At 35.8% G+C, this 26,892-nt stretch overlaps 1 long non-coding RNA gene across 3 annotated transcripts; it reads left to right on the top strand.

The window, feature by feature from the left end:
• The first annotated feature begins 1,287 nt into the window (after nucleotides 1-1,287).
• On the top strand, nucleotides 1,288-9,692 carry LOC150037788 (uncharacterized). 3 transcript variants are annotated; one of them, XR_016527889.1, is made up of 4 exons: nucleotides 1,318-2,017; nucleotides 8,317-8,431; nucleotides 8,665-8,869; nucleotides 9,300-9,692. It is a non-coding gene; the product is annotated as an uncharacterized LOC150037788 (long non-coding RNA). The 3 variants fall into 3 exon arrangements; XR_016527888.1 differs by lacking the exon at nucleotides 8,317-8,431 and having other exon boundaries at nucleotides 1,323-2,017; XR_016527890.1 differs by lacking the exons at nucleotides 8,317-8,431; nucleotides 8,665-8,869 and having other exon boundaries at nucleotides 1,288-2,017.
• The last annotated feature ends 17,200 nt before the right edge of the window (nucleotides 9,693-26,892 follow it).

Raw genomic sequence — 26,892 nt, forward strand, 5'->3', positions numbered from 1 at the left:
ACTCTTTCCCAACTCTTCCCACATACAGGGCAAATAGGTAACATCTCCAAGCCTTTTTTCAACAAGTTTACTCTAGTCGGAATAATATTTTTCAGGGCATGCCATATGAAATGTCTGATTCTAGAGGGAACCTTAAGTTTCCAAACTTTCAACCAAACATTTTCCATATTATTACCACTAAAGAAGATGAGACATAATCTGGACTTCTGAAATCACTTGTATCTTGCCTTCATAGAATATATTCCAAATTTATTATAGTGCCATATCAACTTGTCTTCCATCTTCAAGTTCAGTGGGATCCTTTTAATTGTTTCGCAATCCTCCAATTTAGTGGCTTCAAGGAGCAGGCTTGTATTTCATTCGCCCTCAGGAGTAATGAACGCAACAACTGTCGCTTTATCATAGTTCATATTCTGACATCTAAGTTTGAATGTACACTCTCTAGGGATCCATGGATCATGGAACATTTTGATCGAGGAGCCATTTGCAACTTTATATCTCATGCCTTCATTTAGAAAAGAGCTTCCCCACCAAATACTCTTCTATAAGTATGAAGCTTTATTTTCGAGCTCACATCAAGGATGTTATAATTCCTGAAGTATAAACTTTTCAACATCTTTGACACCAAGAGATTTGGATTTGTAAACAATCTCCATACTTGTTTAGCAACCAAAGCGCTATTGAACCCTTCCAAGTCTATGAAATTCATGCCACCTAGGGCCTTAGGAAGACAAAGGTCACTTCATTTAATCCATTGAATCTTCCTTTTCTTTGTTGTTGTTCCCACCAAAATCTTGAGAAGTTTCTTGTGATTTCCGAACACCACTGTTTAAGGATTTTGAGGATGCTCATCACATAAGTAGGAATTACTTGTCCCACACTCTTGATAAGAATTTCTTTTCCATCTACAGAGAATAAATTCCTCTTCCACCCTTGGAGAATTTTTCATGTTCTATCAATAAGGAAACGAAACTCCTAATTTTTACTTCTTGAAAGAAAGGATGGCAATCCTAAATACATTCCCAGATTTTCTCTTTTGGTATTCCAAGAATGTTACATAGGAAGAAGCCCACATCATTGTTGTCATTTTAGGAGAAATTAAAATTGTCGATTTAGAAAGGTTAACTCCAAAAGTTATTTCATAAGTCATCAAAATTTGTTTCATTAATGAAAAGTCTTGTTCATTGGCCCTACAAAAAATTATATTGTCATCTACAAATAATAAATGAGAGATATGTTGGGTCTACACACTTGAAATTCTTGAATGAAAAAGTCCAAATGATGAAGCTGGCCCTTTTTACTGATCCAAACTGTGATCAACCCAAGTTATTTTGCCCCAAATTATTTTTGGTTGGTAGAAAACTTGGTCCAGGTTGCTCCACGATCTTCCAACTAATGTGCAACACGTGGATAGATCCACTTTCTTCTGCCTGATGAAAGTGATGCCTTCTGCTCTGATGGGAAATGAATTTCAAACAAATTAATTTTCTTTCTCTCTCACTTTCTCTCCTCTGTTTGCAGAAAACTCTTGCTAACTCTTTTCTTTCTGATTATTTTCGTGAGTTTGCCGTGTGAATGAAGAAGAAGAAGAACATGCAATATTGTAAAGAGAAAGAAGAGAAGAAGATCTACACGATGATATACGTGGTTCGACAATACAGTGCCTACATCCACGAGAAGGAGAAGAATCTTTTATTCAAGAGCTAAGTCACACTTTTCTTTACAGATCTTGTAACTTTCTTGTAAGCTTCTGTAAGATTGTTTCTACAAATTGTAAATGATGCATATTTATACATTTTAGCTGATACAAGTAGTTACATAACAAACTATAAAGAAAAATGTAAAGGCTGTTGAATATTCGTTTGAATGCTTGAGCTTATTTATACTTCAAAGCTCCACCTTAAGCTCAACATGCAAGCTTTTCTCCTTCCAGATCTGACATGTCTTCACCGTTTTTCAGTTAGCGAGCTTGAGCTTTGAAATTGGTTTGGTAAGCACATCAACGACATTCTCGTTGGTATGAACTTTTAGAACTTTGACTGCACCTTTTTCTATTATGTCCCTTACAAAGTGATATTTAATATCTATGTGTTTGGTCCTTGAGTGGTATTAAGGGTTTTTTGAAAGATGAATGACACTTTGGTTATCATAGTAGACCTTAACTACTGTTTGATTGATACTAAAATCCTTCATCAACCCCTTTAACCACAATTCTTCTTTTGTTGCCTCTGATAAAGCCATGTATTCTGCTTCAGTAGTTGATAGGGCTGTGATTGACTGAAGATTTGCTTTCCAACGTAATAAATTTGGACCATATAAGAATAGATAACTTGTTAATGATCTCCTTTTGTCTTGGTCACCTGCAAAATCTGAATCAACATATCCATATAGCTCTAATTCTATTTCTTTTGTACTTTGATATGTTAATTTAGATTGTTTAGCCCATATTAAGTATCTTAATATCTGCTTCCTAGTGTCTTTTTCCAGGGTTAAACATGTATCTACTGACAAGACTTAGTAGGATAGGTCTGGTCTAGTGGATATCATTAGATACATTAGACTCCTACTGCTTGGTTGTAAGGAATTAATTGCATTTGAGTCAAATGTTCTATGTCTGTTTCCTTGGGTGAATTTTTTTAAGAAAGTTTAAAATGACTAGCAATAGGTATAGTGACAGGTTTAGCATTAGACATATTGAATATGTTAATAACCTTTTTTAAGTAGTTTAATTGACTAATGGTGAGGATAGAGGAAGCTCTGTCTCTACTTATATCAATCCCAAAGAATCTTTTTAGACTGACCCAAGTCCTTCATGTTAAACTCTCTCTTTAGGAGATCTTTGACATGTTTTAAATCTTCCTTAGATTTTCTTGCTAGTAACATATCATCTACATAGAGTAGTAGATAGACTTTGTCCTTATAGGTTGTTGAATTAACATAAGAACAAATGTCATAGGTACTTCTTTGAAACCCAATACTCTCTATGTAATAATTAAATCTTCTGTACCAGCATCTAGGGGATTGTTTAAGACCATATATAGCTTTGTTTAGGAGACAGTAAAGGTCTTCCTTTCCTCTTTCTTCAAACCCTTTAGGTTGAACCATGTAGATAACCTCTTCTAGATTTCCATGAAGGAAAGCTATTTTAACTTCTAGTTGATCTAATTCAAAGTTGTATTGAGCAACTAGAGATAGTAGAAGTCTAATAGAGGTTTGCTTTACTACTGGTGAAAAAGTTTTAGAGTAGTCTATGCTTTCCCTTTAGGTAAACCCCTTAGCCACTAACCTAGCCTTGTACCTAGGTTTTTCTTCTTTAGTAAAACCCTCATTTAATTTATATATCCACTTAAAAGCTATAGGCTTGCATCCTTTAGGAAGAGGGACTAGGGTCAAGTGTTATTGACAGTGAGTGATTCCATTTCTTCACACAAAGCTTCAATCCAAGACCTAGCATTAATTGCCACTTCAAAAGTAGCAGGTTCTTGGTCATTAGGAGCTATTGTGGCATTTAGAACTAGGTTCATGTAATTAGTTTTAGTATACCTAGCTGGAGGAACGATCACTCTTCTTTGTCTATCCCTAGCCAATGAATACTTAAATCAGATTGACTTTCAGTATTCTCAATAGGCTCACTTGAGTTTTCCTCTTTTTCTTCTTCAGTTTCATTAGGAGGGTTATGACTAGTGGATGAATCTTCAAGTGTCTCCACCTCAATCCTAGCAGTACTAGGGCTTTTAGAAACTTCACAGGTTGTCTTTTCTTTTTGCATAAACATATCTTTTTCTCTAAAAGTGACGTCCCTGCTTACAACAAATATTTTCTCAGTAGGATTCCACATCTTAAAGCCTTTAACACCTTCTGAGAACCAAACAAACATACACTTCACTGCCCTAAACTTTAGTTTCCCCTGACTTTAGTGAATATAGCCAACACATCCAAATACCCTTAGATTTTCTAGGTTAGGTGGATATTTTGTCCATTTTTCTTCAGAAGTTAGGAAGTTTAGGGAGGAATGAGGACACCTATTTAAGGTGAAAACAGTGTAGCTTACTGCCTCAACCCAATACATTTCACTGAGAATTGCATTTGAAAGAAGACGTCTAATCTTTTCCATGATTGTTCTATTAAGTCTCTCAGCAACTTCATTCTGTTGAGGAGTAAATCTAACAGTCTTATGCCTAGTTATTCCCGTTTCTTTACAGAACTTATTAAACTCTTCACTACAGAATTTTAGTCCATTATCAGCTCTTAGGTATTTAATTTCTTTAGAAGTTTGCTTCTCTATCATGAGTTTCCACTCCTTAAACTTATCAAACACTTGGTCTTTAGTTTTAAGAAAGTAAACCCAACTTTTCCTAGAGAAGTCATTAGTAAAAGAAAGTAAATACCTTGAGCCACTTAGGCTAGGTGTAGAAGCTGGACCTCATAGGTCTGAGTGAATATAATCTAGGATAGCTTTTGTGGTGTGTTGTGCTTTAGTGAACTTTGCCTTGTGGCCTAAAACACAATGTTCACAAAAAGTTAGATTTTATGAGAGACCTTTAGGTAGAATCCCTTGCTTAGATAGGACTTTTAGGCCTTTAGCACTAATGTGAGATAATCTCTTGTGCCAAACATCAACCTCTGTGATCTCATTTGTGGTGGTAACATATGCCCCTGTCATCATTTCAACTCTTTTAACCACAAATAAGTCATTTACTTTTTCCCCAACTAGTATTACCTTAAAATCTTTTAGCACCTCAAGAGTTCTTCCTTTACCCCTGTATTCACACCCAATTGCATCAAGCATTTCTAAGGAAATTAGGTTTCTCTTAAGAAGTGGAACATATCTCACATTTCTAAGAAGTTTAGTAGTTCCGTCCTTAAGTTTCATAGAAACAGAGCCAATGCCTTCTATCTTACAACCTGGTTGTTTCCCATATAAACTATTTGTCCTTCAATTTCTTTAAAGGTGTTGAACCATGGTTCGTAGAGGTCATGTGATAGGTGCATCCAGAATCTAGGACCCAATCATGTTTTCCTAGGGGATTTACATGGTTGGATTTATTTAAGGTTAAGACTATAGCATTTAAGTAGATATAAGAACCTTCTACCACAGAAGCTTCGGGCTGTTTTTTATAGTCTTTTTCTTTCTCTTGGTTCTTCCTTTTAAGAATAAAACAGTCTTTGATTATATGTCCTTTCCTTTTGCAATATTTACATTTTAATTTCTGTTTAGGCTTGTTTTCTTCTGAATTATGTGGTTTTCTGTTCTTTAAGTGATTTGGTTTAAAATTTCCTTTAGCAAATAACCCTTCACCACTAGAATGATCCTTTTTATCAGTTTGTAACTCTAGCTCTCTAGTTCTTTGGGCTGATATTATTGTATCAGTACTTATATTATCCCTTCCATATTTTAGAGCATTTTTAATCTCCCTATAGGGTTCAGGCAAAGAATTAAGAAGCATATAGGCCTAATTTTCATCCCCAAGTTTCTCTCCTAAGGTTTTAAATTCAGCAACAATTTTCTTGAATTCATCTAGATTATCAGTCAAAGATTTTGATGAATCCATTTTAAATGTAAAGAATTTCTCCTTAAGGTACATTTTACTAGGAAGATCTTTGGTAGCATATAATTCTTCCAATTTAGTCCATATCCTATAGGCTGTTTCTTGATCTAAAACTTGCCTTAAAACATTATCACTAAGGTTTAGAACCAACGTACCATAAGCTGCCAGCTCCCAATCTTCTTTTTCTTGAGCTGTCACTGAGGCTGGGAGTGTTGATGGGTCAAGGAGAACTCTCTGAGCCTTCTGTTGGCTGAGAATTGCTTTGATTTTGGCCTTTCATAGGCCAAAATCTCTTTTACCATTAAATTTCTCTACTTCGAATCTTACTACTAACATCTTGGAGTGAAAAACTTGAATCTTGAATCTTCAAGAACTGCAATCTTGTAAATCTTTTGCTCTGATACCACTTTGTTGGGCCTACACACTTGAAATTCTTGAATGAAAAAGCCCAAATGATGAAGCTGGCTCTTTTTGCTGATCTAAACCATGATCAACCCAAGTTATTTTGCCCCAAATTATTTTTGGTTGGTAGAAAACTTGGTCCAGGTTGCTCCACAATCTTCCAACTAATGTGCAACACGTGGATAGATTTCAACGAACCCTCTACAGTGGTCGTGTAGCAAACTGGATGTGTGATCTTGTAGCAAATGCTACACGATCGTGTAGCAAAATCTACACGATCGTTTAGCAAATGTTATACGATCGTGTAGCAAAAGCTATATGATCGTTTAGCAAAAGCTGCACGATCGTGTAGCTAAAGAATTGCTTCGTCTTCCTCATCAAAGCAGTGCTCTGAAAAACTTCTTTGAAGCTCCCCGGGAGTAGCACAATCGACTCAAAATAATGAATTACGGACTCCATACCAAAATTATGCCAAAACAGAGGCCTTTACAAACTAAATTTGTAAACGAATAAAGCCTTCAAACTGAGTATCCTATCCCGATTCATCCATCAACAAAATCACATTCATAACCATTCATCACATGAACTTTAAACAAAATGTAGTAAAACCTACCAACACTGTAAAAACGATTCAATAAAAGAATAGAATTTGGGATCAGATAACCAGCAACCTGGCTTTGATACCAATTGAAGGAACTCTAACTGGAGAGAACCGTGAGTGGAAGTAAGATCGTCCCAATTTTCATTTTCATTAAATATAAGTTTTACAGTTTACAAGAACTAAATATGCATTTACATAAGTTATAGCATGCAATACTAAAGGAAAGCTTAGAGTTTCAGAAACCTTTACCTTTTGAAAAACACTTTCTTCAAGAATCTCTCAAACAAGTAACAAATGGATCTCCTTCTCCAAACAGGACACCGCCAACTGGAGCCTCCTGTATTCTCCTTAGGGATTGAGAATGACTAGAGTTGTAGGCTTCGCCTTAGGGTTTTAGAAGAGGGAAGGAGATGGAGAGGACGAGAGGGAGGAGAAGAAATTTGCTTCTCTGTAAGTTTTTTTAGAGAGAACTTTTTTTTAGCAGTATTTTTTAGGAAGATAAATCAAATCAATCTTCTTCTCTCACACAACCTACCTAATTGACTGAGAGAAAAAATGGGTGGAGGAAATTGTAACTCCCTCCCTTTAATTAATTAATATTAATATAATAAAATTAAATTAATAATAGTTATACATATAATAGCAATCTTATTATATGTATATAAACTATTCCCATATAACACATAACCTATAGTTACATATTATCAAATGTAATATAGCCAATATATATATTTTCTCTCAACAATACATGACATTCCATATAAATCACTTTTATATTAAATTCACTTATATGAATCTCATTCATATAATTAATATTTGAATCATATTCAAATATTTAATTCCTCTCAACTTATTTATGGTATTTAATATAAACCATATTTATATTAAATTTAATTATGTGAATCTCATTCATATAATTAGTATTTAAATCATATTCAAATTTCTCTCATATTACCTTATATTATAATGTATCAAATACATTATATTAATTATATCTCATATATAAATAATTTAATTAATTATATCATATATAATCAATTCTCTCAATTAATTTGAACACTTCAAATTAATCCAAAAATAATTCTCAATTAAATCCATGTTGAGCTACAGAGGGGACCTTATGGACCTGAAGATTGAAGCTCCAACGATACTTGGATACTTAATTAAATTACCCAAAATTCATTAACTGCCGGTCATTCCACTAAAGATTGACAGCTGCACTCTTCACACTACAGATAAATTTCTATATCCATTGGATATAACCAATCAACAATGTGATGACCCTTCACAAATTGCTCGTAAGTACAATTGGGTCAAAATTACCTTTGCCCTTGTAGTTACACTAACTCCTTAAGTACCACTGATCCCTCGAATGAACAATAAGTAATAGTCTAACTATGTCCAAGTCCCTCTCGGGCTAGGAGAGATTGTGGTCACTATGTTCAAGTCCTGAAATCAGCCCTTAAGGGAGCAATTTATCTACTTGCCCTTGCATCGGGGAAGGAGTGAATTCCCTCTTGTGTAGCTATGTTCTCAGCTCCCCAGTCAGAAGAATCCCAAAATGGTAGGTTTGTTAAGTTGGCAATCTGGCCATTCTCACCCATACAAATCAAAGGATCGTCGAGCAGGAGTTCACAACTTAGTCAGGATTCAGGTCACATCACCTATGGTTATCCTAGTGAAATGTAAATCTTTATTATTAATGGCTTTATATAAAGAGACTAATCATTTCGTGGTCCAGTCTAATACAAACTCTTTGTATAGGATACCCCTGCTCATACATCTCCACATGAATGACCAGGATCAAATCATTTGTAGAATTTTATAACACTTGTAACATCTACAAAGCAGGTTGTATCCATAGTGTCACCAGGATAAGGTACCAAATCTTATTCATCTACTACAGACCGTTTAGGTTATTATTTATACAAGATCCACTTGTAAATCTCTACATACTTGTTTAAATTACATAAAATAACCTCGAATCTTAGTTTATTGGATTAAGTATATGCTTATAAAATAACATTTATTTTATTAACAACAATATGTTTATACAAAGTTTATAACTACGAGATTATAAGAGATTTATGACACCAATCTTAACACTTTTAGGTTAGGTTCATTTTGGGAAAGAGGATTGGAGTTATCCTAATTTCTAGGGTGGGGTTGCTAGTTTCTTGGGTTCTTTGAGAAGCCCACAAATCTCAGCCATGGGCATATTTAAATTGCACAGTACCATCCAACCTACATGCTCTATTATCCATAGGGCAGTCTTTAGTTGTATGGCCAATGCATCCACGAGCGTAACAAAATTCAGGTAGCCTCTCATATTTGATTTTTACCCAATTTTCACGTCAACTTTCAGAACATTTAACTTTTATCCCTCTCCTTAAAGGCTCACTGATATCATTTGCTACTCTCATCCTTAAGGTTTTTCCCTAACAAAATTTTTCTTGATCACATTCTATATCCAAGAATTCTCTTCAATGTAATTCCCCATCATAATTGCCATTTCTTTGTTTTGAAAACCAAATGGGACATCATATAATCGAATAAAAAAAAAAAAACTTTCTTGATGACAAGATAGATGACCCAAGATTAACCAGTGGCTAGAATCTTGAGTTGTTTGTCGAAAAGCCATGGTTCATTTCTGATTACCCATTCTTTGTCCAGAATTCTGCTAAATTTGATAAGGAAAAGATTTTTTTCCCATGGTTTCTACATTGATACCATTATCAATTTTCCAGCATTAAAGAAGGCGTTTCGGATTGCATATGCTGAAATGATTCTGTTTGAAAGGAGTTTACCAGTAAGGCAATGGTCAAGAAGGCCATTCACCATTTTTTCCGTTGATCGGTCAAAGATGATCGACCCATTTCTTCATTGATAAGCACAGGTTTTCTAGGTGATTTGAGATGTCGTTCGCCATCAACATTCCAAAAATCACTCTCACTCATCGGCTCAAGAACTGGTGGTAACCTCTCACTCGAGACTCTTGGAGGATTTTAGCAGGATAGGATGATTTTACGTCTTAAAACTTACATTTTAGTATATATTGTTAATCTTACCCTAAGAGAAATTGGTGTGTATAGAAAAAAGACCTAATTGCATAAATGGAATTCAAGCAAAATATAATAGAATATGTAGTACCATGATAAAATAATTGCATATATAGAACAAAAAATGGTAAAAGACTAAAAAGATCACACCTAGCCACCATTTTACTCGATTCTTCTCAATTCTCAAATTGAAAGTTACTACTAGTGATAGCCACTGATAGTTGTTATTAATTTCTATCATTGATACTTGTTATCAATTGCTATTATTGATAATTGTTATCAATGATAGCTTTCAATTTCAAAAATATTAATACAATCTTGAAATATTAGCTTTCAATTTACTATCAATTATCAATGGCTATCATTGATACGTTTTCATCAACTAGAATCACCCTTGAAATACAAACACTTAAGACTATCAGAGGCTATCAATGATAAACTTTTATGAGTAATTATCAACATTGAAAGAAAACCAACAACTTTGAAAGATTGAGCTAAACCAATGATGGAAAACTATTAGTAGCTATCACTGATAGACTTTCAACTAACAACTTTGAAAGATTAACACAGTAGCTATCACTAATAATCTTCCATCATGGCTATCACTGATAGTAGCTATCAGTCGCTATCACTGATAGACTTTCATCAATTAGAATTAACCTTGAAATATTAACATTTAAGACTAGCAATGATAGACTTCTATAACTGGTTATGAATTTTGAAAGAAACTCGATATATAGATATCACCTAAGTTCTATCATTGATATCACTAATATCACTCATATCGTGGTTATCAGTTATAACTTCTTTCACTAATAACATCACCGATAAGATCTTATCAATGATCTCACTGATATCATGCTATCAGTGACAACTCTCTATCACCAATAACATGCTATCAATAGTAGCTTCTATCACTGATAACATGCTATTAGTGGTAGCTTCTATCACCGACAACGTATTATAGTGTTAACTTCTATCACTAATAACGTGCTATTAGTAGTAGCTTTTATCAATGATAGTTACTGACCACCTTATTGTCCTTTTCCTTGTCATTTTCAAACATTCGTACGGTCTCTTTTCTTTTCAATACTTCTCAAGGGGACTTCCGTAAAAACAGCGAACAGCCAAACCAAACCCTTCTTTTTTGTTTTATTTCTTCCATTGGAATTAATTAGTTTTTTTCCTTTTGAAGATAATCTTTTCATCGGAAAATGACTTGATTGACCTCAGGTTTTGTCCGCCAGCATTCATTTTAAGCCATCAAGTCGCCCATGGAAGAAACTGGTGTAATCTGGCTACAAAGAAGTTTGGACCCCAACTGCCCGAGAGTTTAGACTAGAAAATTTCACTAATACAGTTGTTGTGGTTGAGCCGTCGTTCCACCAGGTTAACTATTTGTTTGGTGCTCTGTTTCCATCGCTGATTAATGAATTGCAAGTGGAACCTTTTCATATCATTGATGCCACTGATATTTAACTAATATGTGGATAACTGATATTACCAATACATGAATATCATTGATATCATCTATGTCACTAATATCTACATAAATCATTTTTATATCACTAATATTATTGATAATTGATATTACTGATACACAGATATCACTTATAGCTACCTAAGTCATATCACCAATGTCGTTAGTATCATTGGTGCCACTGATATCTACCTAAGTTAAATAATTAATATGCGAATATCATTGATATCTACCTAAGTTATATCTTTAATATCATCGATTTTAAACGTTAGAATTGTCAAATTCATATTTTTCACATCTTAAATAGGGCTTTAATATATCATTGACTATCACCGATAGATTTATATTATTATGTCATAATAATAGAAGTATATCACTCATAACTACTAATAGATTTTATAAATTTTAGACTTTTAGTTTGATCTTAAATATGTATTAATAAATTATTATACATTAGTTCATATAAGTTTATAAGTAATAGACTTCTACCACTGATTGAGGTAGTTTGTTAGTGATAGAAGTCTATCATTAATAGATTATAACTTAGTCTATCACTGATATCATAGGCTATCAATGATAATAGTTAGTTTATTACTAATAGATTTTATATTTTTAAAGTTCTACAAAAAAGAAAAATAAAATAAAAATTATTTGTCTGATAATGTTCTCGTTTCTCATTTTTTTAGAAACAAACTTGTTTGATAAATATTATTTTGTTTCTTATTTCTATATATTTTTTTTAAAAAGCTAAAGAATGTGCAAATTTGATAACTAAAAAGTAGTTCCTCTCAAATATGTTTTCATTTGATATTTATATTTAACATTTTTTTAAATACAAAATTTGATAATTGGTTCAGTGAAAATGATTATATACTTGGGTTCAAGACTCACTCTTCTATTTTTTTTAAAGAAATAATGATAATAATTACTTTAAAAAAATGCTTTTATGAAGGATAGAGAGGGAGATAAAATCAGAACTAAGAGAGAAGAGACAGAATCGAGAGTGAGAGGGAGAGAGAAGAAGATAAAATTAGGTGAAGAATCGGTGAGAGAAAATAGGGAGACAAAAGAGCAAATTTTATAATATTTTAAAAAAAAATTAAAAGTTGACAGGTCAATTTGTAATACATGGGCAAGTATTTTAAAGGTGAATTATATTTTTAGTTTTCTTACCTGATTGTAATATCAATTAATTTTCCTACAAAAAAAAATGGATGCCCAAATTGAAAATGGTCAAGAAAAATAAAAACTATTGATTTTTATCCCAAACGCGTGATATTTGGATTTCCTCCCACTGGATTATAAATTTATCTTCTCTATTAAAAAATAAAAATAAAAATCAGCTTCACTTTTAAAATTATTGAGTTATAATTATGTATTAATTATTTATAAAATCTGCAGTAGCACCATGGCTAATTCTTTGGTTAAAATCCAAGTTCAAACCCTGGCTGGGGAAAAACATTTTTTTTTCTTTTTTTAATGTTTTGTTTTACTATTATTGTTACCCGCTTTTCGTATTTTGTTTTTTTTTTTTGTTTCCTTCACTCACCGCGGTTATTTTTTTGTTTTTAAAAGGTTTTTTTTTGTTATTTCAATTTTCAGATGACATTTTTCTTTGTTTTGAAAAATCATTTTTATATAATTTCAAAAAATATGTAAATTCTTTTTGTTGGTTTAATCTAACTAATTTAATCTTTTAGTTTAAAATATCATTTTGGTCTCTATATAAAGCTTGTTCAATTTTAATCATACCATTTTCATTGCCTAATTTTAGTCTCTAAAATTTCAGTAAATATTAAATATAGTCTTTCAATGTTAATTTTCAACGAAATTGATTAAATAATAATAATAATTTTCATGCAAAGAAATACTATATTGAATATTTTTTAAAATTTATAGTCAATATGCTAATAGGTAACAAAATTTTTTTTGAAAAAAATCAAATAAATTAGTAATGAGAATAAAATTTAAGATTTATTGAAAGTAGAAGAATTAAAATTAAAGAATTGAGATTATAATAACTAAATTTAAATACAAACGTTAAAGTACGAGAACCAAATTAATATTTTAACTAAAATTTTATGTCTATTGGATGGCAAATTTTATTTCATTTGCAATTCCCCCATCATTTAAATTATTGTCTTTGCAAGTAATTCTTGATCATATTTAAAAATTAATTTTAAATTATTTATGAAGTAACCGTAAATATAAAACAATAATAGATGGAATTTTTTTAAAAAATCATTTTTTTTTCAATTTTCTTTATAAATTTTCAATTTCATTCCTTTCAACGAGTTGGTTAAACTTAAATATAGCTTTTTCTACCCGTACTAAAATTTTGGGGATCATTATGGGTGGCGTGGATAGAGGCGTATGTTTTGCGTGGGCGGTCTTTATGGGCTGTTCAGAGTGGGGTTGGGAGGTCTTGGTGCTTGAGGGCTGTCTTGCGAAGTAGAAATAGATTCAAGCATCTGGTTTGTTTTTGTTTGGTGGGATCTTTGGCTGTCGGGGGCGTGATTTTGGATTCATACGGGTCTATGGTGGTTTTTGATGCAGGGAGTAGTTGAGGTGTGGTTGTCAGAGTTCTTGGATGGTGAGGGAGGTTAGAGGTGGCCTTCAGTGTCTTAGGAGCTGCTTGAGATCTGGGGTCTTATTCAGGCAGTGGGGCCTAGGGTGAGGGGGGGAGGATTATTGGGTTTGGGTGTCGGATGCTAGTGGCCGATTTTCTATCGCTAGTGCGTGGGAGAGTTTGCGTCCTCGTCGTCCTTGCTTAAATTGAGAAATATTTTGCTAAAAATGAGAAAGGGGAAGCAAGTAGTCTTTTGACTTCTTTAACTTCTATGAGGTATAAGGGCAATGGAAACATAAGGGAGTACATTATGGAAATGTCCAATCTCGTAGGTAAATTAAAGACACTTAATATCGAGATAAATGAAAATTTACTCGTGCATCTGGTACTTATCTCTCTTCCTGCATAATTCACTCAGTTTAAGATAAGCTATAATACCCAGAAGGATAAATGGAGTATTAATGAGCTTATCTCACAATGTGTGCAAGAAGAAGATAGGATTAAGAGAGAAAGGACAGAAAGTGCTCATTTGGCAATAGGCTCTCGTGATAAGAAGAAAAGAAAATTTGTGGATGCTGCAGAAGGGACATCTCAGCAGAATAAAAACAAGAAACAAGCTACTGAAAATCTTTGTTTTTTCTGCAAAAGGAAAGTTCACTTCAAGAAAGATTGTCCCAAGTACGCCAAGTGGCATGTAAAGAAGGGTAAACTTCTTACTTTGGTGTGTTTTAAAGTTAATTTAGCTTCTGTACCTATAGATACTTGGTGGGTAGATTCTGGTTCTACTACTCACATAAGTATATCAATGTAGGGTTGCCTGTGGAGCCGGCCGCCAAGTGATGCTAAAAGATTCATCTATGTGGGCGATGGAAAAACAATTCCAATTGAAGCTATTAGAAATTTTAGATTACTTTTAAAATCTGTATGTTATTTGGATCTGAATGAGACTTTTGTTATACTGTTATTTAGACGGAATTTAGTTTCTATTTCCAGTTTGGACAAATTTTGTTTTTCTTGTTATTTTGGAAATTATAAAGTTAGTCTTTTTCAAGATTCTAAGCTTATTGGAATCGGTTCTTTAATTGATAGTATATATATGCTTGATTCTTTTACTTCATTTAACAAGATCTTGTTATCTAATTCATGTGGTACAAAGTGTAAATTAAATGAGAATTCCACTATGTTATGACACAAGCGTTTAGGTCACATCTCTAAACAGAGAATTCAGAGACTTATGTCAGATGGAATTCTTGATTCCCTTGATTTGAGTAACTTCAACGTTTGTGTGGAATGTATTAGGGAAAAACTGACAAACATAAGAAAATTAGGTGTCAACAGATGCTCAGACGTCTTAGAACTAATACATACAGATATTTATGGTCCATTCTCTACGGCCTTTTTGAATGGACAACAATATTTTATTACGTTCATAGACGACTATTCAAGATATGGGTACCTGTATTTAATTCATGAGAAGTCTCAATCCTTGGACGTTTTCAAGTCTTTCAAAGTAGTCGAACTTCAACTTGGAAAGAAAATTAAGGTTGTCAAATCTTATCGTGGTGGTGAATATTATGGTGGATATGATGGATCAAGTGAACAACATCCAGCGCCCTTTGCCAAATACTTAGAGGAATATGGAATCGTCCCACAATACACTATGCCAAGCAAACCCAGCATAAATGGTGTAGCGGAAAGGCGAAATAAAACACTTAAAGATATAGTAAAAAGTATGATTAGTCATTCTTCTCTACCAAAATCCCTCTGGGGTGAGGCTTTAAAGACGCAACATATATCTTTAATAGGGTACCTAATAAAGCAGTAGCCAAAACTCCTTATAAGCTGTGGATAGGAAAGGAGCCTCGTATTAGGCATCTTCACATCTGAGGTTGTCTAGCTGAGGCTAGGCCTTATAGGCCTAATGAAAGAAAATTGGACTCAATAACTATTAACTACTATTTTGTTGGGTATTCTGAGCGCTCTCGGGGTTTCAAGTTTTATGATCCCACTTCTAGGTCATTGCTTGAGATACGAAATGCTAGATTCCTTGAGGATGTTGAGTTTGGAGGGAAGATAACATAAGGAAAGTTGTTTTTGAAGAGGAATTGGTTTATTTTCCTCATGTAATTATAAATGATGTTCATGCTCCAATTCCTGACTTCATTATTGAACCAATTATAGAACAAGACAACATTAAAGTCCCTGTTGTTGAACTTGGAGTCCAAACTCAACAACCTCAAGAAGTGCCACTAGAAGATCTACGAGAGAGAAGAAATGCAATTCCAGATGATTATATTGTGTTTCTTCAAGAACATCAGGATGATGTGGGCGTAATGGAAGATGATCCAATCAACTTCCAACAAGCTTTACAAAGTTCTAACTCTCAAAAGTGGATAAGTGTTATGGAAGAGGAAATAAAATCTATGAAAGAAAATGACGTTTGGGAACTTGTCGAACCGCCATCAGGAGTGAAACCTATAGGTTGTAAATGGATATTTAAAACCAAAAGGGATTCACATGGCAATATCGAAAGATATAAGGCTCGTCTTGTTGCAAATGGTATTACTCAAAAGGAAGGCATCGATTACAAAGATACTTTCTCTCTGGTTTCATCGAAAGACTCTTTTAGGGTAATCATGACACTGGTAGCTCACTTTAATTTAGAGCTACACCAGATGGATGTAGAAACTGCATTTCTCAATGGGAACATTGATGAGACAATTTATATGGTGCAACCAGAAAAATTTGTGTCTGGTAATTCAAAGTCTATGATGTGCAAATTAAAGAAATCCATCTACGGTCTCAAGCAAGCCTCTCGTCAATGGTATCACAAATTCCATGAAGTGATAACCAAAGGAAATCGGAAACACGATTTCCGTGAGCAGCGAAACAAGACTATTCCAAGTTACAATCATGAATAAACAAATCATTTACAGTCGACTTTAATATAAGCGGTTAAACAAATATACAGAGAAATTACAACATGAACATCAAATGTACAGAGGGAAAAACTATACTAACAAAGGAAGAAGTGTCTCCACACTCCGATGCGTAATCTAATCGAAAAACAGCAACCACGAACGCTCGATCTACACAACTGCAACACCGCACGAACACAGCATGAACACTTTGCACTCGTTCTCAACGATCTCCTCAGTCATGAACTCCTCTGCAACAGCGAACGACCTCCACAACACCACGAGCGGCCTGCGGAAAACCTCGACGATGTCAAGTTAAGTCTGAAATCTCCAACAAGGCGACCTTGGTATTCTCGGTGTAAGAATCCAGAGGGTGGGCTCTGTTCGAACTTAGTGTGAGACAAACAAACGGAGGAAACAACGATCGCGTACACGACTGGGCAAGTGGGAGAAGTCGGAGACCTATCGTATAGGTCAATGCCCAATCGTTTAGATAAAACTATGCGATCGTTTAGCTCTATCGTTTAACTCGATCGATTCTACACGATCGTTTAACTTGGGCCAGTGATCGTCTAGCAAAACTATGCGATTGTTTAGTAAACACTGCATGATCGTTTAGCTAGTACCTGCACGATCGTTTAGCTCGCCCAACCGTCGTTTAGTAAATCTATATTTACTTGACGATTTCCGTGAGTTTCTTTTCGCCGGAGAGAAAACTCAAATTCTTTTCAAACTTTTGTGAAAACTTCCTTTTCAAAAATAGGAAACCACTTTCCTTTATACTCACGGTTACCATGATCAAATAACCACCCATTACTTTGGTTATTTAAAAAAAAATTAAAAATCTAATAATTAATATTATTATAAATATAAATGATAACCAACTTAGCATACTATATTTATAACCTATAGTTTTAATATTTCATCTCATGAAACATATAAACCATAGTTCTTTTTCTATTCCATGGTACTTAATGTAAATCTCATTTACATCACTCCTCCACTAGATGTATCATATACATCATACCGATTATATCATATATAATAAAAAAACCTCTTGTCAATTTGAACATTTCAAATCAACACCAAGAACTGACCCTCAATAGAATCCAAGCTAGCAAGGGGACCTCATAGACCTGTAGATCCGAAGCTACAATGGTACGCAAATAACTGACTAAACTCTTTAGTCATGGGATCCACCATCTGTTAACTGCCAGGCACTCCACTAAAGATCGACAACTAAACTCTCCTCACTACAGATATATTATGTGTCCATCTTAACTAATCAGCAGTGCGATAACTCTTCACAGATCGCTCGTAAGTACAGTTGGGCCAATAATCGTTATGCCCCTATAGTTTTATCTATCTCCTTAAGTACCACTGATCCTTCTAATGAACATAAGTCATAGTCCTACTATGACTAAGTCTTCTCTTCCAAAGAGAAGTTATGGCCATTATGTTCAAGCTCTGGAATCCGCCCTTAAGGGAGCAATCTCTCTACTTATCCTTTCTTCGGGAAAGAACTGAATTCCATCTTGTGGATTGAGTTCCCAGCTCCCAGATCAGACAAGTCCCCAAAAAGGTAGGCATGTTGAGTTGACAATCTGACCACTCTCACCCATACTAATCAAAGGACTGCCCTCAAAGGCAGGAGTTCGCAAAACACTCAGGATTGAGGTCGTGTCACTTATGGTCGTTTAAGTGAGATGCAAGTCTCTAGTATCAACGGTGTTATATACAAAGTCTAGTCATCTCGTGGTCCAGGTCTTATAGAAACTCTTTGTATAGGACACCCCCGCTCCACGTCTCCACATGAATGGTGAGGATCAACCATCTGTAGTAGTTTACAACACTTGCAAACCTCTACAAAGTGAGCCGTATCCGTAGTGTCACCAAGATCAGGTATCCCACCTTAATCCTTATACTTCAAACCGATTTAGGTTATCACTTAAGACATGATCCACTTGTATATCACATATACATGCTTAAGTTCACATAAGATAATCAAGGATCTTTGTTTATTGGATATAAGTAAATTTTCGAATTAAATAACATTTATTTTATTCATTGAACAATGTTTATCTTTACAAAACAACAAGATTCTGGGAGAATTAGGATACCAATCCCAACAATCTCCCACTTGTCCTAATGACTCGGGAGACTAATTTACAATACAATATAAAAATGTACAATATACAATAAACTAGGGCATACCCCAGTATCATCTCCCACTTGCCCTAGACAAGATACCGCAAGTCCTGTAGACCCAGACTCTCCAGGTGACCCTCGAAATTTTTAGTCGCAAGGGCCTTTATAAAGGGATCAACAACATTGTGCTCCAATGCGATCTGCTCGACTATCACATAACCATGATGCACAATCTCCCTGATCAGGTGATATTTTGACAATGACTCCGAGGCTCCTTCGAATTTTCCACAGCCCCGTTGTTATCACAATAAAGAGTGATAGGAAAATCTATATTTGGAACAACTTCCAAATCTGAAAGGAACTTCCTCAAGCAAACAGCCTCTTTAATTGCTTCACAAGCTGCTACATATTCGGCTTCCATAGTGGAGTCCACGATGCATCCTTGCTTGATGCTTCGCCAAACTACAGCCCTTCCATTCAGAGTAAACACTGACCCCGATGTCGATTTGCGAGAATCTCGATCGGTCTGAAAGTTAGAGTCCGTGTATCCTGTAAGGATCAGTTCCTTATCTCTATACACAACATGTAGTCCCTCGTTCTCCGAAGATACTTGAGGATCGTCTTGACCGCCGTCCAGTGATCAAATCCTGGATTGGACTGATACCAACTAACAATCCCTACTACATAGAAAATGTTAGGTCTGGTACACAACATTGCATACATCAAGCTTCCTACAACAGAAGCATAGGGAATCCGTCTTATCTCCTCAACCTTTTGAGGTGTCTTAGGACATTGATCCTTAGACAGAACGATTCCATACCTGAAAGGTAACAAACCCCTCTTGGAATCCTGCATCATGTACCTGATCAACATTTGATCAATGTACAATGCCTGAGACAGGGCTAACCGTTTGTTCTCGAGATCCCGAGAACATACTCTGCCTCTCCCAAATCTTTCATTTGGAACTGAGCAACTAGGCAACTCTTAATGTCAACCAGATATCCTATATCATTCCCAATGACTAGGATATCATCCACATACAATACCAGGAAAGCTACTGAGCTATTGATGATCTTCTTGTAAACATAAGGCTCATCAATATTCTGGTCAAAGCCAAAAGATTTGACAGCAGTGTCAAATCTTATGTTCCAAGATCGAGATGCTTGTTTCAGCCCATAAATGGACCTATTAAGCTTACAAACTCTTTGCTCTTGATCTGGAACTATGAACCCCTCTGGTTGAGTCATATAGATGGTCTTCTCAAGATTACCATTCAGAAAGGCAGTTTTGACATCCATTTGCCATATTTCATAATCATAAAATGTGGCTATGGACAAGAGAATCCTGATAGACTTAAGCATGACAACAGGTGAGAAAGTTTCCTCATAGTCCACTCCCTCAACCTGGGTATAACCCTTTGCCACGAGTCTAGCCTTAAAGGTTTGCACTTTTCCATCTACACCTCTCTTTTACTTATAGATCCACTTACACCCAATAGATTTGACCCCATCAAGTGGTTCAACAAGCTCCCAGACGTTATTAAAGTACATAGACTCCATTTCCTGGTTCATGGCCTTAACCCATTCATCTTTGTCAACATCCTCCATTGCTTTCTTAAAACAAAACGAATCCTCGACCCCATCATTCGTAATGACACTTTGGGCTTCAGTCAAACCCATGTAGTGATCTGGTAGGTTCATGACCCTCCCACTACGTCGAGGCAGTCTCAATTCTTGAGCTGGTTGACTAGACATTCCAACCTTGACAACTCTTGTTGATCTGTCGGCCTGTTCAACAACTCTTGTTGAACCCTCAGCAGTCTTAGTCTCACTAGAGATCTCACGTAAAACGAGCTTACTTTGTGGCTTATGATCCCTCATTTGATCTTCTTCTAAGAAGATAGCATTAGTGGAAACACACACTTTGTTCTCACTTTGATCATAGAAGTATCCTCTTCTCGTTTCCTTGGGGTAGCCAACAAAGAGGCAAACTTTCGAACGCGGTTCCAACTTCTTTGGGTTAGTCACTGGCACATGTACCGAACAGCCCCAAATCCTGAAGTGGCGTAAACTACCTTTACGGCCTCTCTATAACTCAATAGGTGTTTCAGAAACACTTTTCGAGGGAACTTTATTCAGGATATAACATGCAGTCTGCACTACATACCCCAAAACGAGTCTGAAAGATGAGCATAACTCATCATAGACCGAACCATGTCCAACAAGGTCCTATTTCTCCTTTCTGATACAACATTTTGCTGAGGAGTACCTAGGGCCGAGAGTTGGGACACAATCTCATGTTCTATCATATAGTTCTGGAATTGGAGGTCCATATACTCTCTACCACGATCAGATCATAGTGTTTTTATCTTCTTTCCTAACAAGTTTTCAACTTCAGCCTTATACTCCTTGAACTTGTCAAGGGCTTCAGACTTACGTTGCATTAGGAAGAGATACCTAAGCCTTCAATAATAATCTCTGAAAGAGATGAAATATTCGTACCCACCTCGAGCTCTAACATTCATCAGACCACATAGGTCTGAATGTACAAGTTTCAAGGCTTCCTTGGCTCTATAACCTTTTCTAGTAAAAGGTCGTTTGGTCATCTTGCCTTCAAGGCATGATTTACATACCGGCAAGGAGTTGTCTTCTAAACTCTTCAGAAGCCCACTTTTCACCAACTTCTCAATCCTATTGAGGTTAATGTGACCTAATCTTAGATGCCAAATATGGGCATTTTCCTTTGGAGAAATCTTTGGTCTTTTAGCTGTTGTTGCCGTACTGAACATTTCAGTATTAAACAAGGCTTTTATTCAGTGTTAAACAAGACTTTTATGACTAACGACCTTAGTACATATAAGTTATTTTCCATTGAACCATAACCAATCTCCATTCCATTCTTGAAAATAAACACTTTATTCTTAGAAAAGGAGACGGTATAGCGTTGCTCATTGAGACAAGAAACCGAGATTAAGTTCCTCTTAATATGAGGAACTGCAAAAAAAATTATCCAGTAACAGATAACTTTTCTTGTCAACAAATAACTTCAGCCTGCCTACAGCAACAGCTGAAACAACCTCACCATTTCTGACTCAAAGAGTCATCTCTCCCTATAGCAACGTTTTCCAGGAACTAAATCCTTGGTAAGAGGAACTGACATTATTGGTAGCACCTGAATCAAGGATCCATGCAGAATCATCATTCTCTACCAGACATGTCTTCAAGACCAATAAATCATATTTACTGTATTGTCTTCTCTTTTGGAGAGTAGTGGGATGGAGGTCGTTTGTCGTGAAATTCGTTTCACACGATTCTTTTCACTGTAATAAATCGTTCATTTTTAAAAGCTTTAAACGAAAATACTAATGAGTTGCTGAAAAGAAAAACACATTGACCTACGTTAGGTTTTAAGAAAATACCCGTTGTAAAACAAAACAACATCCAATAACATTTTAGCAAACCTAACATGAACCCCGTGTGACGTCTAGTTTTGCAATGACGCTTCAAAGGTTTAGGACAAAAGCCGTCGAATGGAGGTTAGTTATCCCTCCTCTGAATTGAGAAGATCTCAATCAGTCATTAATACCAGAACAACTCTTGTTCCTATAATGACTAGCCATCATTGATTTGACCAAGAGATCATTAACTTAACAATCTCCTGTAAGTGTGATCCGTCATTTTAAGCCCTAGAGGTCCGTCTCAAAAGGCCAATCCGAAAGAAAAAAATCCGATTGGGGCAAAACCTAAAGCGACCCTATCCATGTCTGGAGTTCACCTTGATATTGACCAACTGCACAAAACCCAGGGGGCCATATCGAAGGCAACTCAAGGGCATACAAAATGATCTCACGGTGTGAACCAATGACATCCATAGGACGTGTTATCACACACCCTTCACCCATTTGCTATAAATACTCTCTCCATCCACTTTGATATTGACTCATGCAAACACCATCCGAAGTGGGATGCATCCTTGGGCATCTCGAGGCCAAGCATAAATTTCACAGTGTGAACATACAGGGAGAAACGTGAATGGAATCATAGACATATCTAATACGTCTCCTCCTCCCACTGAGTATTTTATAACCTAGGGTTTAATTTACTTAGAAAAAACACGGCTAAGGATTTTAACTAAGTGACTTTTAGGTTTTTCCAAGAGTAACATTTACCTTGGATAGTTGAACAACTTTTGATCATCATCCATTAAAGTCTTTAACGAAGTCTTTGACCAAAGCGTCGCATGCTTGTTGAAAATCTATCTAATTCACCGTTTCAGGTAGGTTCCTAGGTAGGGGTGTTATGTTTCCGTCAACTTAAGAACCCCAGCCTAGCCAGAACCTACCTTAGACAAAAAGTCCCTTATAGATAGGTTTACGACAAATTTAATCTTTTATTTCAACCAATTTAATCCTATTAAACCGATTTTAAAAGATTAATCTAGGTTACTAAACTCTTTAGAAGCACTTAAACTTAGGTCTATCTCAATCAAATTTTAAAACCCTTTTAAAAAACTTGAGTTCACCCTAAGATCGCATGCAACTCTGAATTATTGATTTTAGGTCTAATTTCCTTTATAACATTTATAAATGGAAACAACCACAACGCGAAGCTAACACATGCAAGGCATTCATAACTCTTATAAACGGCCAAAGTGTCATGCTCAATGCATTGTCCATTCATTGCTACTTCTTTTATATAACACTTATACAAAATTCGCAATGAAACAAGCAAAACATGCTTCCATTCACCCTTAGACTATAACATTTATAATAAAAGGATGATGCATGATAATGCTCAATGCATGCAAAATATAACTCTTATATTTCATGATGCATGCACATGCTTTCAAGTAATTTCTTCATGCAATATTATAACAATTATAATACAGGATGCATGAGTAATTGCACAACCTAAGGTGGGTTTTTAACTATATGACAAACATTTTGACATATATTAGCATACATCACATGTATAAGCAATCAAAGTTGATGAATCGGGTAAAATTGCCTTAAAACACAAAAGAAAAGCTAATTATTATAAAGACAAGGAGTCTCCGGTTCAAACAGGCGAACTGGGTCTTGAACCACTCGGAAAAGCATCGCTTCTCCAACCATCCATCATGTACTAAGCTCCCCACAATCATCTAGACGATAAAACAAACTCTTTGCTCTATCGCTTACCAGTGCTGCTAGAGTTAAACGATCATTTAGCATTACTATACGATCGTCTAGAAAAACCCAAACGACCGTTTAGCTATTACAGCACAATCGTGTACCTTTACTAAGCGATGAAGCCTGAAGTATACGATCGCTTAGTGCGCTCCACACGACGGCTGCCTTCCGCGATCGTTTAAGCGACTACGATGCCGCGAAGCACCATCGTCTAAGCGATCGCTTAGCTAGCGTCTTCGTATCGCATACACGCGATCGCAGGTAGTAACGAAGCGATAAAGCTTGCTAACTACACGATCGTTTAGTGTGCGCGCGCCTTCTACTAAACAACGAGCATCGCATGCTCCCACTACGATCGCCTACCTCTAGCGCCTACGCGATCGCGTAACCAATGCCACACGATATGGTAAACGATTTACCCCCACTTAGCATTAGCTAAATGATCGATTAAAAAATACTACACGATCGTCTAAAAAAATTCTAAATGATTGCTTAGTAAAATCCCTACGATTGTTTACCTGAGGCTACACGATCTGATCAACACTTGATCTTCTTCTTCGTTAAGAATTTCATCACCATGCGCTGAAGCTTCATCACGAACGACTCGACGAACTCGAACTTTTCGAATTACAAACTCGAATGCAAAGTTAATTTCGCCCAAAAACACAGGGGCCTTTACAATTAACACTTTTTAATACCGAAAGCTTTAACAAAAAGGCAATCAAACCTGAAACGTTCATCACATTCATCCACAAATGCAGAAAATAGTTAACCACAAATGTAGAAACCCACCGTGACTGTAAAAAACATTCGATTCAGATCTGCAATTTGGAATATCAGAGAACCTGGCTCTGATACCAATTGAAGGAAATCGAAAACACGATTTCCGTAAGTAGCGGAACAAGACTATTCCAAATTACAATCATGAATCAAAAAATCATTTACAGTTGACTTCAATACAAGTGGTTTTGCAAATATACAGAGAAATTACAGCATAAACATCAAATGTACAGAGGGAAAAACTATACTAACAAAGGCAGAAGCATTTCCACGCTCCGATACGCACTCTGATTGAACAACAGCAACCATGAGCACTTGATCTACACGACCACAACACCGCACGAACACAGCACGAACACTTCGTACTCGTCCTCAACGATCTCCTCGGTCAAGAACTCCTCTGCAACACCGAACAACCTCCGCAGCACCACGAATGGCCTACAGAAAACCTCGACGATATCGAGTTGAGTCTGACACCACCAACAAGGCGACCTTGGTATTCTCGGTGTGAGAATCCAGAGGGTGGGCTCTATTCGGACTTGGTGTGAGGCAGACAAACGAAGAAAACAGCGATCGCGTACACGACTAGGCAAATGGGAGAAGTCGGAGACCTATCGTATAGGTCGATGCCCAATCGTTTAGATAAAATTATGCGATCGTCTAGCAAAAGCTATAGGATCGTTTAGCTCTATCATTTAACTCGGTCGATTCTACACGATCATTTACCTTGGGCCAGCGATCGTCTAGCAAAGCTATATGATCGTTTAGTAAACACTGCACGATCGTTAGCTAACACCTACACGATCTTTTAACTCATCTAGCGATCGTTTAGTAAATCTGTATTTACTTGATGACTTCTGTGAGTTTCTTTTCACCAGAGAGAAAACTCAAATTCTTTTCAAACTTTTGTTAAAACTTCCTTTTCAAAAATAGGAAACCACTTTCCTTTATTCTCAAGTTACCATGATCAAATAACAACCCACTACTTTTTGTTATTTAAAAAAATTAATTATCTAATAATTAATATTATTATAAATATAAATGATAACCAATTTATCATACTATATTTATAACCTATAGTTTTAATATTTCATCTCATGAAACATATAAACCATAGTTCTTTTTCTATTCTATGGAACTTAATGTAAATCTCATTTACATCACTCTTCCACTAGATGTATCTTATACATCATACCGATTATATCATATATAATAAAAAAAACCTCTTGTCAATTTGAACATTTCAAATCAACACCAAGAACTGACCCTCAACAAAATCCAAGCTACCAAGGAGTCCTCATGGACCTGTAGATCCAAAGTTACAACGGTACATGAATAACTAACTAAACTCTTTAGTAACGGGATCCACCATCCGTTAACTGCCAGACATTCCATTAAAGACCGACAGCTGAACTCTTCTCACTACAGATATATTATGTGAGAGATCGAGTCGTCTAGTTGCAACACAACTTGGGAAATGTTTTTTTATGAGCGTCCATCTTAACCAATCAGCAGTGCGACAAACCTTCACAGGTCACTCGTAAGTACAGCTGGGCCAATAACCGTTATGTCCCTGTAGTTACATTTGTCTCCTTAAGTACCACTGAGCTGTCTAATGAACATAATTCATAGTTCTACTATGACTGAGTCCTATGACTGAGTCTTCTCTTCTAAAGAGAAGTTGTGGCCACTATGTTCAAGCCCCAGAATCAACCCTTAAGGGAGCAATCTCTCTACTTATCCCTGCTTCGGGAAAGAACTGAATTCCATCTTGTGGATTGAGTTCCTAGCTCCCAGATCAGACATCCCCAAAAAGGTAGGCTTGTTGAGTTGGCAATCTGGCCACTCTCACCCATACAAATCAAAGGACCCCCTCAAAAGCAGGAGTTCACAAAACACTCAGGATTGAGGTGTGTCACCTATGGTCGTTTAGGTGAGATGCAAGTCTCTAGTATCAACGGCGTTATATACAGAGTCTAGTTATCTCGTGGTCCATGTCTTATTCGGACACCCCCACTCCACGTCTCCACATGAATGGTTAGGATCAATCATATGTTATAGTTTACAACACTTACAAACCTATACAAAGCGGGTCGTATCCGTAGTCTCACGAAGATCAGGTATCCCACCTTAATCCTTATACTACAGACCGATTTAGGTTATCACTTAAGGCATGATCCACTTGTATATCACATATACATGCTTAAGTTTACATA

The sequence above is a fragment of the Benincasa hispida genome, chromosome 2 (assembly GCF_027475165.1).
Source record: "Benincasa hispida cultivar pf3 chromosome 2, pf3_genome.v1.1, whole genome shotgun sequence".
Classification (NCBI taxonomy): domain Eukaryota; kingdom Viridiplantae; phylum Streptophyta; class Magnoliopsida; order Cucurbitales; family Cucurbitaceae; genus Benincasa; species Benincasa hispida.